This window comes from Acomys minous, assembly GCF_964271855.1.
Source record: "Acomys minous genome assembly, chromosome: 9".
Lineage (NCBI taxonomy): Eukaryota > Metazoa > Chordata > Mammalia > Rodentia > Muridae > Acomys > Acomys minous.
Window position 1 is genome coordinate 44441347 of NC_140490.1, and position 9508 is coordinate 44450854.

At 46.2% G+C, this 9508-nt stretch overlaps 1 protein-coding gene across 6 annotated transcripts in view; it reads left to right on the top strand.

The window, feature by feature from the left end:
- The window catches only part of LOC311606013 (uncharacterized protein), a 63766-nt gene that overhangs the window by 37287 nt on the left and 16971 nt on the right, over window positions 1–9508 (top strand). The window lies entirely within an intron of this gene.

The following is a 9508-nucleotide window of genomic DNA, read 5'->3' on the forward strand; positions in this document are numbered from 1 at the left end:
TCCTCCTAGCTGGACATGCATTGCCCTTCCCAGCCCCAGATGTTCTCAGACCCTGGACAGAAAATCAACAGCCTATTCTTCCAGAACCTGGCCAACATTTCAGCCTTTTAAGCCCCCTATCGCCGCCCCACTGTCAGCAGGAAGTAGTTAAGACGATTACTTCGCCCCTTATCCATTTGCAAAAGGCTGAGATGGTGTGCTCCAGGCCCGGGACAAACAGCTCCATGTTCCCTGAGCACTCCCTGGTCCCTGTCTGCTGCAGGACATGGCTGACATAGCCTGCCCTCCACCTTGAACTTTCAGGGCAGAACTTTTCTGTCCTCATATAATTTGGACATTTGTTCTATTGCTTTTTTTCTATCTCTTTTCTCCCTTTACATGGCAGCCAAAAGCTGCTTCCAGTGAACCTACATTTATATACTTTAACTTACCTTATATAAAATAATCCAACATTCCTCATTTTTTAATTATAGGAAAAGGTAGGAATATTAGGATTCTGCTTCAATCCACCTACCTGAGATATCATTGCTTACCTGCCATGAAGGCAGAAGCTTCATGAAAAGTCCTAAGAGAAGTGATAAGATCAATGTCAGTTGCCATTTTGCAGAATCCTCTCTTCCTAGTCACCTGCAGGGCTTCAGGGGCCTCAGAGAAGGACCCTATCTCCTGTTGCCATGGGCCATACAACTGCTGGACAGAGCCTGACAGAGCAAGGCTATCCAGGGAAGTCAGAGAGTCAGCCTGCAGTCAAGTTCAAGCCTCACAAAGATGGTGGATGACACACAGCAGGTGGGTGACTCTGTGGTCCCAGAAGACACTGAAGAAGTGTGACCACCACGAAAACTGAAATAGGGTTCCAGTCAGCAGTGACCAAACCACCATGACCATGGAGTCACTCGGGGTGTGGCAGTGATGTCACTGCTGAGTGCAAATTAACCATGCAGGACAGCAGAGCATCCCTGAATTGTCCATGAATCCAAGCAGGTCAGGTTCCACAGAGACCAGTAAAAGCCCTTCCTCCCCATTAGAGTGTAGGTACCTAAAAACACAATAGTGACAGTTATACACTTAATGACATAGTCTCAAGAGCAGTCCCCTGGTCTTCCCCGCCCCCACACCGCACTCCCCACCTCAGCCATCCTGCCCTCTGCATGGCTCTGATCATCTTGCAAAGTGCATCTAGAAGCAGCAGGAAGACTTTGGTGAACTCCATGTCCTGAGTGAGTTGAGGGTACAGCCACATTAAGGGCTTCTAAGCTTACATGCCTCTGCAACCAAACTTGGACAGATCCAAAACTTAACTGTCTTAATTGCCAGCAATCAGGTAAAATGGAAGGAAGCTCCCTGTATCCAGACCTTTTCTTTGCTCTCCATGTTCAAGCCTTTCCTAGGCTAAAATGGAAGGAAGTTCCCATGTCCAAACCCTTTCTTTGCTCTCCACAAATTTTCAAGCATTCTCAGCATTGTCTCTCTCCTTGTTTTCAAGCCTTTTCTCTTTGCTCTCCCAAGAGTTTCAAATGCAAACCTAAAGGAAATTTTCTCCCTAACCCTGTCTTCTACTAACTTTGTTGTCTTCCCACATATGTATTCCAGTATCCTGCCAGACTTCCTACATCTGGGACATGGTCAAACCACGAGTGCTCCCATCCAACCTCAGACCATGCCAGCTGGACCTGCATTGTTCCTCCTAGCTGGGCATGCATTGCCCTTCCCAGCCCCAGATGTTCTCAGACCCTGGACAGAAAATCAACAGACTGTTCTTCTGGAACCTGGCCAACATTTCAGCCTTTTAAGCCCCCTATCGCCACCCTACTGTCAGCAGGAAGTAGTTAAGATGATTACTTCGCCCCTTATCCATTTGCAAAAGGCTGAGATGGTGTGCTCCAGGCCCGGGACAAACAGCTCCATGTTCCCTGAGCACTCCCTGGTCCCTGTCTGCTGCAGGACATGGCCGACATAGCCTGCCCTCCACCTTGAACTTTCAGGGTAGAGCTTTTCCTTCCCCTTCACTATATATTTTGGGCATTTGTTCTATTGCTTTTTTTCTGTCTCTTTTCTCCCTTTACATGGCAGCCAAAAGCTGCTTCCAATGAACCTACAATTATGTATTTTAACTTATCTTATATACAACAATCCAACATTCCTTATTTTTTAATTATAGGAGAAGGTAGGAATATTAGGATTCTGCTTCAATCCGCCTACCTGAGATGTCATCACTTACCTGCTGCAGGGCGTGACCCTGTCAAGGCTATATAAAAGACAGACCGTCCACCTGCTCTCTTTCCCTTCCCACCCTCTCTCTCTCTACCTCCTCTACTTGTTCTACCTTCTTACTTTCTCTCTCTCTCTCTCCTATTCTCTCTCTCTGGGGTACCCCTCCCCTTTTTCCTTCTCCCCCATGCTCACTTAATAAACCTTATATGACATAATAACTGTTGCCTGACATGTTAGTATCTTATCATCTTATTTTCTTTTTATTAATCATAACATCTGTGACAGCCGGCTCAACAGGTGGGATGTTCACTGTTAGTGACTTGCAGCCCACGCCTCTCCCAGATTCACGATGCCAAGGTGAGTTTTAGTTCATTGCTCTGTCTCTGAACTGCTTGGGTTGGGAAAGACCCAAGCTTAAAGCTTAAAGCCACTCACAGCCCAGCCCCTGAGGCTGGGCCTTGGGATGGAAGGGGCCACTCTGAGAACCATGGAAGCAGAGACACTGAGCAATAAAACTGCCCATCCCACCTCACTGGAAAGGCTGCAGTGCCTGAGGCAGTGTGAGGTGATTCAGACCCTGCCAGACTAGCTCATGGGAGTCATTAGGAACACCTTGCCAGTCAGCCAGGCCCTTCCCTTCAGTACTTCCAGGGCACCAAGTCCCATGTGCCTTGGGGCCTTTGCTAATAAGCACTGAGCTTGGGCACTTCCCTGCTCCCTTCAGTCTTCAGCTCCCCGCTTCTGATCTTAGCACAAGTCAAAGCAAAACCTCAATTTCCCTGGTGCCCGAACTGCTCACCATGACAGCATTGATAATACCCTAACCTGAGTGCCCGGGCTCTCCCGAGTCCTGTAAACTGCACGGAGCCTGTCCTCTGCCTCCAGCCTGCCCTGCTCTTGTCCAGAGCTGCAGGAGAGGTCTATAAACTGTCTACTGTAGACTAAACTTGGCTTGTGGAAGATGTGGGGAGATGAGAACGTAGCCATCAAAAGCTGCCCTTGTGGCACGGCAGACAGCTCTCTAGACAACGTTCTTGTAAAGCAGCATGAGGCCCTGCATTAGACCCCAGCAACCCAGCAGGGCAGCGTGCGCCTGTCATCCCACTTCTGTGGAGTTGGAAGCAGACAGACATTGGGACTCCCCGTGCACGTGGTGTAGACTAATTGTCAGGCTCCAGCTTCAAGTAGAGACTGTCTCAAAAAATAAGGTAAAGCCAGGTGGTGGTGGTGCACACCTGTAATCCCAGCACTTGGGAGGCAGAGGCCGGTGGATTTCTGTGGGTTCGAGGCCAGCCTGGTCTACAGAGCAAGTCCAGGACATTCAGGGCTGTTGCACAGAGAAGCCCTGTCTCCAAAAAACTACAGATGACAAGGCAGAGTTATAAAGAAGAAGAAAATCATGGTTAACATTTTGTCTTTCAGAAAAGGATCTTCAAATGTGTGATATCTATATGTCAGACTGCAGTAACTGTGATTTTTGTTCAAGACCACCATTCTAGTGAAAGGCTGCTGCAGAACTGTGGTTGAACTTGATTTTCTTCTCATTAGATATGTCTGCCGAGGAGTAGGCGGTTGGCTTCATGCTGCAAAGAGCATACCCCTGTACCACATCTCCTCACCCAGAATGCAGAGTTTCCTTCAGAGCTTCCAAGAAAGGAGTTATCCCAACTTTGACCCTGATTGGGAAGTGCAGAAGGATGCTGGAATTGAGTTCAAAATGCACAAAGAGCAAGGTTCTGCAGTCTCTGGTATAAAACTATGGTACAGGCAGCTCCATCATGACGGAGAGGGCTGTACCCATTTCTGCTGAGTGGATGCGTCAACAAGCACCATGTTAGAAAGAGGAGTCCTCTGAAAATCACATTCACACAGAAAGAGGAGGTGACCCATCTGCAGACACTGATGGGGAGTGTTCTTCCTCAGTGGGTTGAAAGGTGGCCCCGCACTGGGTAGATGGTCTCCTGGACCGAGCTCCAGTCAGCCCATGGCCCACACAAGCCCAGATACAGGAAAGTAGTCACCATAATATATTTTTTGGTGGTTTTGTTTATAAGCGTCTTTAGGAAATGCTTGGTTTGTATTACCTCAGAAATTATCAAGTATTTTTAAATTAAAATAAGAAACTAGTTTGAATATTTTCTTCCACTGCTGTGTTTTAGGTTCATGAAACCATTGGAATCCTCATACCTGTCAAACATTAAAATGGATAAAAGCTTCATGGATAGCTTGTGAGTCCATGGATATATGTGTGTGAGTGTGGATTCAAGCACGTGTTTATGTATGCAAAAATCTGGGCAAGGAGTGAATGTGGGAACATGCATGTGCAACAACTTTTTAGTGTGGTCTGTCTTTCCCAGCAGCACTGGTAAAGAGCTGTATATGCAGCGCCCACACTAGCCGTGGCCCCTCCCACATCGAAATGATTCCCAAGAGAGATGGCCGCAGGCCAGTCTGACCTGGGCAGTCCCTCACCCGAGACTCCCTTTTTCCCAAGTGATGCTTGGTTGTACCACGTTCACAAAATCTAAACACAGAGCTCCTTCTGGATGCTTCTGGGAAGGAGAGCACATCCATAAAGTTACAGTGACCTGGGATTGGTGAGCAGGAGCCCTGGCTTCCGGGGAAGCACAGGTTCCAGTCTGAGAGCTCTGGTCACACTTGTCAGCCAGTTAGGACATGGCTGTTCTCTATTATTTCTGGTCATTGTGTTTTAAATTTTTATCACAATGTCTCAGTCCATAATTGAAGCTTAGAACTCACTATGTAGCTCACACAGCTGTCTTTCTGCCTCAGCCTTGCATGTGCTGGATACAGGCGAATGTTTGTTTTGAAATAGGGTCCTGGCCCACAACCTCGGGCCTGGGACGTGGGGGGACTTCCCTGACACACACACCTCCTTTGTTAATGGTGTTTGCTGACACTTATGAGAACCCAAGGACTTTGATCTTTGGAACCCATATGGTGGAAGCAGAGAACTGACTCCTACAAGCTGTCCTCTGTCTTGCACACATGGGCCCTGCTCATATGATATGTAGACACAATAAATGTAATAACAAACTTTTTAAGTGCGTTTCACATGACAATTCTTTGAGGCCATCAAGACTCGCTCTGCAGCCCAAGCTGGATTCAGTTCTTGTAGACAGTCCACATGTGTTTTCTCTGCCATCACAGAAGTCTGTATGTGCCCATTAAACCAAAGCATGCCTTCTTGCTGCTGGTGATTTTACTGTACTCATCAGCTGTTTCATTGAGGTCTTTGCTCACTGACTCTGTTTGGCAAATTGCTATCAGCATTTCTCTTGACTCCCACTTAAATACTAGAAACCTTGTGGCTGGAGGCACCAACCTTCAAGTTTATTGTATCATTTGGTCCTTGGATCACTGTGGAATGCATTTGTATAGAAGAGCACTTTGAATCTCACAGGTACCTTGAGATACACACCTCAAGGTTAAAACAGCCCTCCTTTCATCTGCTTAATAGTTTACCATTTTATGATTATATACTGTATGTGAACCTTGTATTTAATTTTACAAATTATGATTGTTTTAATCTACAACTTAAATTTTCATCTTATCTTTTTGTAATGGACTTTTTTTTTTTAAATGCTTTTTCTCCACTATGGTTGACAGTTCCATTTCAGTAATTGGCTTATTTTTTATAGGCATCGTGGCTCACTTGACAAAGCTTTCCAAACACAAGAGCCTTTACATGCTGAAATACAAACCCTTCTTTCCCACCTTCCCTCTCTCTCTCCTAGACCTTGCTTGCACGCAGAAATTTTGGAGTCCCTGCTTGCTGCTCTTGGTCACACCCTGGTTTTAGTCACTCAGCTGTGATTTCCTTCAGAGTTCCTTACTCATGAGCACTTACTGCCTCTTCTTGTAGCATCAGCTGAACTCATCCAGAACCACATTGTGCTGTGGGTGATGGCGGCCTGAGGTGATAAATGCTCAGAGTGTAAAGTATGTTTGTTTCTGGTTTGGGCCACCCTGACCAACTTGTGTCCTGCCTGAGACCTCAGGATCAATGAGAGGATGCTGTACAAAAAGCTCTGCACCTGAGCTAAGTCCACAGCCCATTCCCCAAACTTTATGTTAAGCCCTGAGCCTAGGCACTGGTGGTGGGATCTTGTCTGGAGTAATGGTCATTGTGGATGTTAAATTAAGGCAATAGAGCATGCCGCAAGCCAATGGCCAGGGTCCGTCTAAGCAGGGGTGAATTTGGTGAATTTGGACACAGAAACTGGAACAATGAGACATGCTAAGGGACACCAAAGGTTACCTGTAACTCCCAAAGCTCAGAAAGACACAGGAGAGAGCTTCCTTGATGCCTCACAAGGGGCCAGGAGCTGTGCTCACCCCGCCGAGCTGAAGCTCCAGGATTCTGGTGACAGCTCTGGCAACCAAGCGGGAATTATCTTAGTGCTTTTGATCCTGGGTCACCTGCTGTACAGAGGCTCAAGTCACATGGACACAGGTGAAAAGACACCTCTTGACTGTCAGGGCACTTGGACATGGCCTTCTAGTGAGTTGCACATTTGACAGGCAGCCCACAGCTGAGTCAAGAGACTAACAATCATGGTGTACATTTGTAGATGAAGGAACCAGAATTTGGGGGTGGAGCTTGGGAGAGGGGGTGGAGCTTGGGAGATGCTCTGTAAAGTACTTGTTCCTGGAAATGCAAGAAGACCTAAAATTCTAGTCCTAGCCCCCACATACCACGTAGAGTACAGTCGTACATGGTAGTCCCCACTCTCAGTTGGCACCTAAAGGAGTCTGTCTGTGAACTGGTGAGCTCCAGAACTGGTGGGAGACGTTTCTCAAAAACCAAGTTAGAAGATCAAAGAGGAATGGCATCTTGGGGTTGACAATGGGTGACCTCTGGCCTTCATGAGCAACTGCACAGAAAAGTACGCATACAAATGAGACACACACATACCAGGAGATAAGAGACTAGAGCCTGAAAAGTCTCAGGAACTGGTCTAAGAGTGGGTCTGTGGGTACAGTGCCCAGGTTCTGCTGCTCAGATCAACTTGGAATCCATGTTCTTGGAGTGACACACAGACTGCTTCTGGTGGAGTCAAAAATGCTATTTTATTCCCCTAGAATTGGTAGCAAGGCTTAAATGTGGTGCTGTATAGAAAAATTTTACCCCCTTGTGGTACTCGAATCTTTTGCTAACAAAGTCCCCCTCCCCCCACCTCTAGTTTGCTAGTGTGTACGTAGGGCTGGTTGTTTGTGGTTCCCATGGAGATTCCATTTAAACGCAAAAGTGATGGCTGTCTGGGGTAAGCCACAGTAGGGTAGCTTCAAGAACTGCTTCAACCCCAGCCTCCAGTTGTTGGTGTCACATGTGTGCACTGTGGCCCAATACCAATGAGTAACAATTTTTGCAATTTTTTGTTTAGTTTTGTTTTTTGTTTTTTGTTTTTTTGTTTTTTGTTTTTTTTTTTTTTTGAGACAGGCTTTCTTTTTGTAGCTCTGGCTGTCCTGGAACTTGCTTTGTAGACAAGGATGGACTCGAACTCATAGAGATCCTCCTGCCTCTAAGCCTCCTAAGTGGTGTGATTAAAGAAAGGCGTATGCCACCATGCCTGGCTAATTTTTGCAATTTTTGATACATTAATGATATAAATCACGGAGAAAAAAAATCTACTCACTTTGAACTATTATTTACTATATAAGCAAGGACAACTTTAAACTGCTGGTCCCCTGCCTCACCCTCCTAATAACATCCTCTTTTATAACTGTGTCAGTTGAACCTGAAGGGTTTGCTCAGGCAGGGAGGGCACAGCTAGTCGTAGCACGAGCTTTAGTTTGTGTGCTTCCCTCCAACAACACTGTGGAGACCTCAACCTCAGGGTGAGAGTACGGAGAGGCGGCACCGTTAGGAAATGACAAGCTCTTGGCATTCATGTAGTCATGAGAGAAGACACTGCACTGAGAAAACAGTTCCACACGAGACCATGAGACGACAAAAACAGTACCAGATGGAAAGAAAAAGCCTCCTTCCACTCTACATCTCTTGGTAGCTTAGTCTTTGCTCCACCATCTTCAACAATTATAAATGACCCAAAATAAGGCATTCAGCTGCAAGGTGGCATGGCACCATTTTAGATGAAGGAAGAATACTTCTCTTTAGTAATCTGTCTTGACAATATTTTCAGAATAATTTGTAATGCTCTTTTGAGATCTAGGGTTTCTGATAAGAAACCTAATAAGTGTCTTAGGGTATACCTGGGACATGGCTAGCTATCTTTGACACCCACAGATTGTCATCACATGCCCCGAGTGCTTTGGAAATGAGCATCTCAGTGTCAGTGAGGGGCCACCAGCTTTTAAAGCCATCGGAACTGAACACCTGAGTGAAGAGAGGGTGAGGCCTCTAAAGGCCAAGTGTTGATACAGTGTTTTATAGTCTAGGTCATAAAGCCACTGAAGCACACGGCATCCACTTCCAAACTAATGAACGCCCAGTGTCTATGACTCTGAGGATCACAAGCTTCCTGGGCTTTATCATCATGTTACTATTGCTCAGTAAGAGAAAAAAGTCTTTGTCTTGGGTTGAATGTGAACTGTCCCACACTGTCATGTGTTTGGACCCTTGGTTCCATAGGCAGCACAGTATTGAGAAGTTAGGGAACCCTTGGGTGTGTGGCCTGGCTGGAGGCAGTGGATCCTTGGGGAACCTGGGAGATTGTCAATGCAGTGAAACCAGGTGCCTCACACTCTGCAGCCAGTACCAGCAGCTGATCCCACCACCATGATGAGCCTGATCCTCTAAGTCCTAGCCAAAGTAACTCCTGCCTCTCTTGAGTTGCTTCATGGCATGGACTTGGGAGGGGCAATAAAATGAGCTAGAAACCATAGGTTTTGGCTAGCTGCGATTGATCCACAACGCCATGACCTCACAAGAAACCACTGTGAGGAGTGATGGTTGCCCAGCCATATAAGGCATGGGCTGGGTCTAGGTCTTGTCCTTATACTGTAGTGAAGCTGTTGGTTGGCTGGTTCTGAGTTGTGTTTTATATTGTCAATCTCTGGAACTGGACATGTGATCCACACTGAGCTGAACAGAGTGAGTGTGGTTCGATTTTCTGAATTTAGATTTATAGTTTTTGGGTTGAGGCTTACATTGTGATTCTGTGCTAGTTTTTAAAATTGATGACCCATTTTCTATTAATTATTCAATTTTCTTTAACATTCTTTACTTTGGTTTCTTTTAGAACGTCGGTCCATTTCCATTAACTGTTGAAGATAGGGACTGTATTATGACTAGGGAAGTTACATTGCG